This window comes from Salmo salar, chromosome ssa13 (assembly GCF_905237065.1).
Source record: "Salmo salar chromosome ssa13, Ssal_v3.1, whole genome shotgun sequence".
Lineage (NCBI taxonomy): Eukaryota > Metazoa > Chordata > Actinopteri > Salmoniformes > Salmonidae > Salmo > Salmo salar.
The window spans coordinates 78,424,791-78,433,025 of NC_059454.1; the positions used below are offsets into that span (position 1 = coordinate 78,424,791).

The 8,235-nt window shown below is 44.9% G+C and overlaps 2 long non-coding RNA genes across 2 annotated transcripts in view; one reads left to right on the forward strand and one right to left on the reverse strand.

The window, feature by feature from the left end:
• The window catches only part of LOC106567966 (vacuole membrane protein 1), a 59,516-nt gene that overhangs the window by 49,984 nt on the left and 1,297 nt on the right, over nucleotides 1-8,235 (forward strand). The window contains exon 2 of the long non-coding RNA XR_006758633.1: nucleotides 8,110-8,235. This exon is cut by the window's right edge and continues 1,297 nt beyond it. This is a non-coding gene — a long non-coding RNA (vacuole membrane protein 1). The remainder of the gene's footprint in view (nucleotides 1-8,109) is intronic.
• On the reverse strand, nucleotides 4,547-4,999 carry LOC123726242 (uncharacterized). The gene is made up of 2 exons (XR_006758634.1): nucleotides 4,769-4,999; nucleotides 4,547-4,606 (listed from the first exon to the last, which is right to left on the reverse strand). It is a non-coding gene; the product is annotated as an uncharacterized lncRNA (long non-coding RNA).

Consider the following 8,235-nt stretch of genomic DNA (forward strand, 5'->3'; position numbering starts at 1 on the left):
AAAGGGTGCCACAAACCCAAGCGGATCATATACAGAGGCTACTGTAGACAACACTCCTCTTCTTGTGAGTGGGCGTTCCTTAACAACTACCCTAAACTGGAACTCGTCTGATGCGACACACCATAGTACACCAAGCGCCCTCTCCATGTGTGGTTCACCCAAAGCCATATCCAGGTCTTTGGCACCCTCAGCACATTCTTCCTTGGGAATTGTGGCTATAACTTCCTTGCTGTTAGAGATAAACTTGTGCAACCGAAGTTTGCCGATGCTGCAAAGCTCTCTTGCTTCTTTCACCAGCTGGGCCGCTTCAGCTTCAGACGATACGCTCGTCAACCCATCATCAACATAAAAGTTCCTTTCTATGAACTGGATAGACTTCTCGCTGAAGCTTCCTCGTCCTTCGGCAGCGAGATGTTTGAGACCATAGTTGGCGCAACCAGGAGATGAAGCTGCGCCGAACAAGTGGACCTTCATACGATACACTGAGGGTTGAGACTCTAGATCTCCGTTCTCCCACCAAAGGAACCGCAGATAATCTTGGTCTTCTGCTTTCACATGAAACTGGTGGAACATGCGCCTACATCACACATGATTGCAACTGGACCCTTACGAAACGACAAAGGACACCCAGCAATGTGTTTGTCAACTTTGGACCGGTGAGGAGATGGTCATTCAAGGACGTCTCTCGAAACTTAGCTGAGCAGTCAAAGACGACTCGTATCTTCCCAGGTTTTTGTGGGTGGTAAACCCCATGATGTGGGATGTACCATGCTGGATGTTTGTTAATTTCTTCCTTGGAGACCTTCTCAGCATCTCCACAAGCTATGGTCTCTTCCATAAATGCTGTGTAGTCCTTGTAGTACTGCTTGTCTCTCCTCAGCCTCCTTTCCAGGCACTTGAGGCGGTGAACTGCACATGTTTTATTGTTCGGCAGGTTGGGTCTTTCTTCCTTAAACGGCAGCGGCATCTCGTAATGTCCATTGTCCTTGCGTTTGATGCCCGCTTTCATTTTTGTCAGGAACCGGATATCCTCTTGAGATATGAGGTCCTCTTCTGCAGCTCTCTCATTGAAGTCGGATTCAAGCGTCTTGATAACGTCCAGTGCTGTGATTACCTCTCTTACGCGTGTTCTACAAACATAGTGTACTTGATTTATGAGGTTGGAAGAAGATTGAAGACTTGGCATCACCTGTCTAACGATAACCTGATGACTAACTCCAATAGCGTTGCCATAGTCGATACATGGGTTTCCATAGCCGACTATGCTCCAGCCAAGGTCTGTTCTCTGAGCAAAAGGCTGATTTCCCTTACCAGACACAATTTCTCTTGGAAGGAGAGCCTGGGAGCAGTTGTAGCCAATTAAGAGACCGACATCACAGCTTTGTTGAGGAGCAATCTCCTCTGCAATGTGTTCAAGATGAGACCATGCTCTTGCCGTCTCTGGAGTAGGAATATGATCTCTGTTTGCAGGAATAAACTCTCTCGAGTAGGTAGTTGGCAGAGAGATTTTCTTCTCCAGGTAAAACCCTCTAACCTGCAAACCAGACAGCTTCTGGCTGGGCACGATGGTATTCCTTGAAGCCATTGTAGAGAGTTTCAGTTGTACTGGCTCCTTCCTTGTATTGAGAGCCTTTGTTGTCTCTTCAAGGATAAAGGTGGTGTCGCTCTGGGTGTCAAGAAGTGCATACACGAGAACTTCACGATCGGGCTCGCTTGTGGTTGACACCCATACTGGAATGATTGTGGAGGTGTGAGTGTTGTTAATGTCCCTTACGACTCTGTTAGATATGGCCTCACTTGACGCACTTGTCCCCTTATCTTGTGGGGGCTCTGTCTTCCTGTCCCTTGACCTTTCTTTAGTACGATCTTCGTGCAGGCAGGATGGATGCCTCCTCTGACACGTGTCACAGGTGTTCCTGTTATCACAATCTTTCGAACGATGCCCAGGCCTTAAACAGCCGAAGCACAATTTATTCTCTTGAACAAACTTTTGTCGCTCTGCGGTGGGCTTATCCATGAACTTCCAACATTTGTGGAGACTATGACCTGACTTCTCACAGAAGACACAACTAGTGACAGTATCTTTCTCATCAGAGTTAGTTGCTAATGCCCTTGCTCCAGGGCTTTGAATCCTTGGCGTCTTAGGTTTTCCATCTTCGCTTGGTTTCAAAGCGTGAAGGGAGGTTACAGGATTGCAAGCGATCTTGGCTTCTCTCGTGAGAAACTTCACAAACTGACTGAAGCTGGGAAAGGTTTCCGTTTCTTCTAAGATGTCTATGACCTTTCTATTCCATCATGAAGTTAGCCAATCTGGAAGTTTAGCGAGGATCTTTTGGTTTTCATTACAGTCATTAAGCACCTCCAGGCCCTTATTCTGAGACATAGCAGCCTCACAGCTGCGGAGAAAATCTACAAGGTCTCTAAGTTCAAGACTGTCCTTGGATCCTATCTTAGGCCATGCATTGAGCTTATCTCTGAAGGACTTGGCGATGAGGAATTTGTTTCCGTACCTTTCTTCAAGAATGGTCCACGCAGCATGGTAGGCTGACTCTGTTCCTAACATAAAGTAACTTTCGATGGCTTTCTTGGCAGGCCCACCGACATATTTTCTTAAGTAATATATCTTCTCAGTTGCTGGTATGTTCTTCCTGTCTATCAGAGTCTGAAAAGAGACCTTCCAGTCAGTGAACGAGAGTGGTTCTCCATTGAATGTCACTGGTTCTGGTATGGGGAGGCGGCTTTCACTGATTGATTCCGCTAGTAACCTGAACATGGTCTTGGTGATATCTTCATGTTGTGTGCTTGTCACAACATGTTGTGGTGAGAGACTGTGAAATGAGCCACTTCTGTGCATGACTTCTTTCACAGATTTGCAGTTAGAGAGTAGTTCTCTCTTCTCGTCATCTGAGTTTTCATCTTGCTCATACACTTGCATCCGCGCCTTGGCAGTATTTAGTTTCTTGAGCACTTCTAGGCGCTCTAACTCTCTACGCTTGTCTTCTAGCGTCCTTCGTCTGGCAGCATTTTCTACCTCTAACTTGACTCGCAGCCTAGCTTCTTCTAAGCTGCGTTTCACAGCCTCAGCTTCTTGCTCCGCTGTCCTCTTCTTATCTTCATCTTCGAGTCTCTGAAGCTCTTCTAGTTGGCGTTCTTGCTTAACCATTACTTCTAAAGCTGCTTGGTTAGCAGCAACTTCCGCCGCAGCCTCTTGTCTCTTAACAGATGACACGCTTGAGTGTCTGGAGTTGACCTTTGAGTTGCTTTGAGACTGGGAAGCGCTTGAGGGCTGATAGTTGAGACTTGAATTATGTGAGAGTTCAGACATGCACAAGGAATTGCTGTCCTTCCAGTGCAGCTCTATCTGGTTACTTTGACCTTCTTCCCTGACCTTTAAATGACACCTTACAGTCTTGATAATAGACATTGTAACTGCTTCACATGTATCAACTCTGCGGCGTATATCATTGTCGGGAATGTCAATTTGACGCAACTTTACATAGACAAGGTTTAGCTCTGTAGAGGTATGGCTGATCTTGTTTAAGAGATCTTCTAGTAGGTCTTCAGAGCAACAGCCTGTCAGTGACAGTTTTGCTTCCTTTACCAGAGCCTTCCACTTCTCATAGCTGACCCTGAAACGATGTTCGAGCTGTCTCCACCTTTCGTCGCGCAGTTCTCTGCCCTTTTCAGTTAACCTGCGGACCCTCTCACCTTTCCGTGGCTCTTGTTGTGATGTCCCATTAGCAGCTTTTGTATCATCATTCGCTGGCAGCCGTGACTCCACACCAGTCTGGGTCTCTTCCTGCTGCTCTGTTTGTTCTGATGAAGGCTTGAAGTTTGCGAGGTGTTGCTGCTCAACTTGACCCACCCCATCTCTATCTCCTTTAGTGAAACTACCCTTTTCTGACATTCTAAATCAAATCAAATCTAGGTAAGGTTTGGATAAGTGAGTAGGTAATTTAAACCTTAGTACGTGGTATAAACATGTATAATGCTTGAAACAAAGGCTTGAACAAACACCTTACCAAACAATTACACTATTAACTTACAGGTGAAAATATAATGAATAGGTGTACGCTGACCCTTAATGTTTTGTAGCAATATATATTGTTTAGTAAGTATCAAATAATATTTTTCCAGTAATACACATAACAGCGATACATTAAGATAGAAGGAGCAAATGCATAATACCAGCGTCTTGATGAAATACACAACTATCTCCAGTCCTTACGAATCGTAATCTTAAAGTCTCTTATTAGCAGTTCACAAGGCTAGGGCCACCTTCAAACACCTTGACTTGTACTTGTGTGTCTGACTTTCCTGTTAGCCTTGACCTTATGTTGCCTCACGATGCTTCCTTATGTGGAGATTTTCTTCTTAGGTTGCAGGTAGGTGCAAAAACTCTTATCTGGCAGATGACAGGGCCTACCAGGATTTGGGTATCTTGTAGACGTTTACAGCTGGATGAGATTCTTCTTTCTCTCTTGCTCGTGAAGAGCATTGAGTTCTCACTGTAACTCCCTCCAGTAACCACGAGCACAACCGTTCCTTGATTTTAACTGGCGGCTTTATTCTGTAGTTTAGTCAGAATTATCACCTTCCGTGAGAACTATAAAGTAAATGAAAATACAGTTTAAGCACACTCTTACACCACCTTGTCTTATGAGTGACTTATTAGCTTGGTATAACTCTGAAGTAATTACATACATAAACAGTTGAAGCCGGAGCTATAACAGTATCAGATTGAGCACACGAATAAAGGAAAAAATACCTCATTGGCTGCTTATTACAGAAGGGAGGAAATCAAACTTCACACTTATATTCCTGGCATGAATTCACGCTTCATCCTAACATACACATATCAACCTTTACGAACTACACCCGGTAACATGAAAACTTAGCTAACATCGCGCGGGAAAGCCTTCACCCCCAAAGATGTGTTGCTACGATAATGATCCCCGTTACAACAGTTATTAGCCACGTAGTTCCACCTGTCTTATCATTTCCCTCGTATAGCGAACACGTAAACAATTCAAACAAAAAACAACGACATAGACTTACAGATTAACTGTCAGTTACACAGGGTAGTGATGCTAGTCGGCGCGCGGGTGCGGGCAGCGAACGGTTGAAAAGCATGCATTTGGTTTTACTAGCGTTTAAGAGCAGTTGGAGGCCACGGAAGGAGTGTTGTATGGCATTGAAGCTTGTTTGGAGGTTAGTTAACAGTGTCCAAAGAAGGGCCAGATGTATACAGAATGGTGTCGTCTGCGTAGAGGTGGATCAGGGAATCACCGCAGCAAGAGTGACATCATTGATATATACACAGAAAAGAGTCAGCCCGAGAATTGAACCCTGTGGTACCCCCATAGAGACTGCCAGAGGTCCGGACAACAGGCCCTCCGATTTGACACACTGAACTCTGTCTGCGAAGTAGTTGGTGAACCAGGCGAGGCAGTCATTTGAGAAACCAAGGCTATTGAGTCTGCCGATAAGAATATGGTGATTGACAGAGAGGGGGGGGTAGCCAGCCGTAGGGAAATGCTTATTGAAATGTTCAATTATCACTGATTTATCGGTGGTGACCGTGTTACCTAGCCTCATTGCAGTGGTTAGCCACTATAGCCACTCGGTAGCAGCTAGCTAATAATGAAATTAAATGATATTTTTTTCTGGGATTATAGTGAATCAATGTTCTTGAGAAAAATGATAAACCCACGCCAGAAGTGTTCTCTCTCAGTCAACATCCTAGATGAGTGATATGATATTGAGTCATGCAGGGGAGTGCACCTGCCCCAGAGAAGACCTTAGTAAGAACATTTCTCCATCCTGAGTGTACACACACACACACACACCCCCACACACACATTTCTCCCTGCTGAATGTACAGGCTGTTGCTTCACTGCACCGCCCTATCCTGTCCTTGCTGTCCTGGTTCCTAACGTAATTCTTGCCCCACCTTACGAGAGAGATAGAAAATATGCATGCCATGGCGTAATATTGTGTAATGATGGACTGCCCTGTGAGTGGAGTAGAACGTGCGTCACTAAGCTCACCACTCCTACGTACAGTATGTCTTCACCAACACTGGCACCCCTTTTCAGAGCTTCCCTTGCTATAACCGTTAAAAGGTCAGTTGTATGGGTAATTTATGAAACGCCCTGTTTTTAAGTTTGCTCATTTCTGAGTACTGTATGAGCATGTCTGTTTGTATTTTGATACGTGTGTGGACGGAATGTGTGCTTTCGTTGATGGGTTTCAAAGTGTTTGTTTTTTGTTTTACTATCCTTGTGGGGACCAGAAGGCCTCACAAGGATAGTAAAACAAGGAAATTGTTTCCAGCCCCCACAAGAAAAAGGCTATTTTAGGCTTAGGGGTTAGGGTTACAATTAGGGTTAGGGTTAGGTTAGGAGTTAGGGTTAAGTTTAGAGTTAGGGGTTAGGGATAATAGGATTTTGAATAGGAATCAACTGTTTGGTCTCTACAAGGATAGTAAAACAAACATATCTATGTGCGTGTGTTTGTGGGTGTGTCAGTGTGTGTGTTCTTCTACCGTATGCATTTGTGTGTGGTCTAGGAGTGTCTCTTTCTTAGCTCTGACAGATGTGATATTGAGTGCCATCTTGTCTGATCTTGTTGAGGGAGCATAAGCTCTGTTAGTCTGTTCAGCCAAACTTTCACCAGTGCCACCACACATCAAAGAAGGACTCCACCCTCATCCACCCTCATCCACCCTCTTCTCCCCTCCTCCACCCTCCTCTCCCTCCATTCTCTCACTGGGAGCATAATTAAAAGAGTAAATAAACAACAAGCAAGAATGTAAACAGGACGGCACGATATCAAAGAGGCTCCTCAGAGCAAAGGCATGCTGGGCTCATGCACCTGCCTATCAGCAACCAGTCTACTCTGTATGTCTCACTGACGGCTGCTTACACAAAAGACATGGGAATAAAATAAGATTAATTGAATGAAGATTCTTCTCCTTTTCATTCTCTTCATTGTCATTATGTGGCATCAATGTGTCAGTTACACACATTTCACAGATGCATGCTTCACAGATATACACACACACACACACACACACACACACACACACACACACACACACACACACACACACACACACACACACTTCACAGATACACACTTCAGTAGGTCTGCAGATTCCACCCCTTATATGGGTTAACCGACTGACACTTCGTTGCTGCCACGTCATTTCAGTATTGGTTCTATTAGTGTCACCGAAGGGGCCATGGGGAGGAAATGTTATCAGACCGCACTATGAATGAAAAGCACTAGTGGTGTTCTCTGAAGTCACAGTCTTCTGTCTTTGGCGCGCTTTGTCACAGGTGTGTGTGTGTGTGTGTGTGTGTGTGTGTGTGTGTGTGTGTGTGTGTGTGTGTGTGTGTGTGTGTGTGTGTGTGTGTGTGTGTGTGTGTGTGTGTGTGTGTGTGTGTGTGTGTGTGTGTAACGGTTTCTTGTCCCGAGCTTTCGTTTCGGGGCTTTGATGATTCAGTAAAGGAGTTTTGACACATTTTTTGCTCTAGGCCTCAACCCCTTTGTCCCTCACCTCTGTTTTACCACAACACGCAGCTTGTATTCACTTATCTTTTACATGGAGGTTTCTCTGCAGTCGTTTGCCCTTCATCCCTTATTACTCAGAACTCATTTGTAAGTCCCCCATCTGAATCATATGGAACGATTGGCAGGAAAGTAAAGAGGAGACCGGCAAGCCATGCAAATGATGTTTTGATCATACAAAGAAAGGCAGAGGAGTAGTTTTACAAAGAAAATAAAGTTGTCATGACCATTCATATAGGTACTATTATGCATAGGTCTACACCAATTTTTTTTATATGATTTATTTCCATAAGAGCTCTCCCCTCTTTTAATGCAAATGATGCCAGGGGTCTTCCTGAAAGCTTCCATTGAGTCATAAATTCCAACAATGCTGTTGATGTACAACTGACCTCCCACTTTCCACTTCCTCTCTTTCAACCCCTTTCTCTCTCTCTCTCCTCTCTCTCTCTCTCTCTCTCTCTCTCTCTCTCTCTCTCTCTCTCTCTCTCTCTCTCTCTCTCTGTGTCTCTCTCTCTGTGTCTCTCTGTCTCTTAGGGTCCACACATAGCTTCAGTGATCCTTGCAGAGTATGAATGTAGTTCAGTGGACTTCCCGCAGCCCCCCTACCCAGAGAAGATCATCTGCCCCCAGGAGGAATTCCTGTTGGGGGAGACTGAGGCC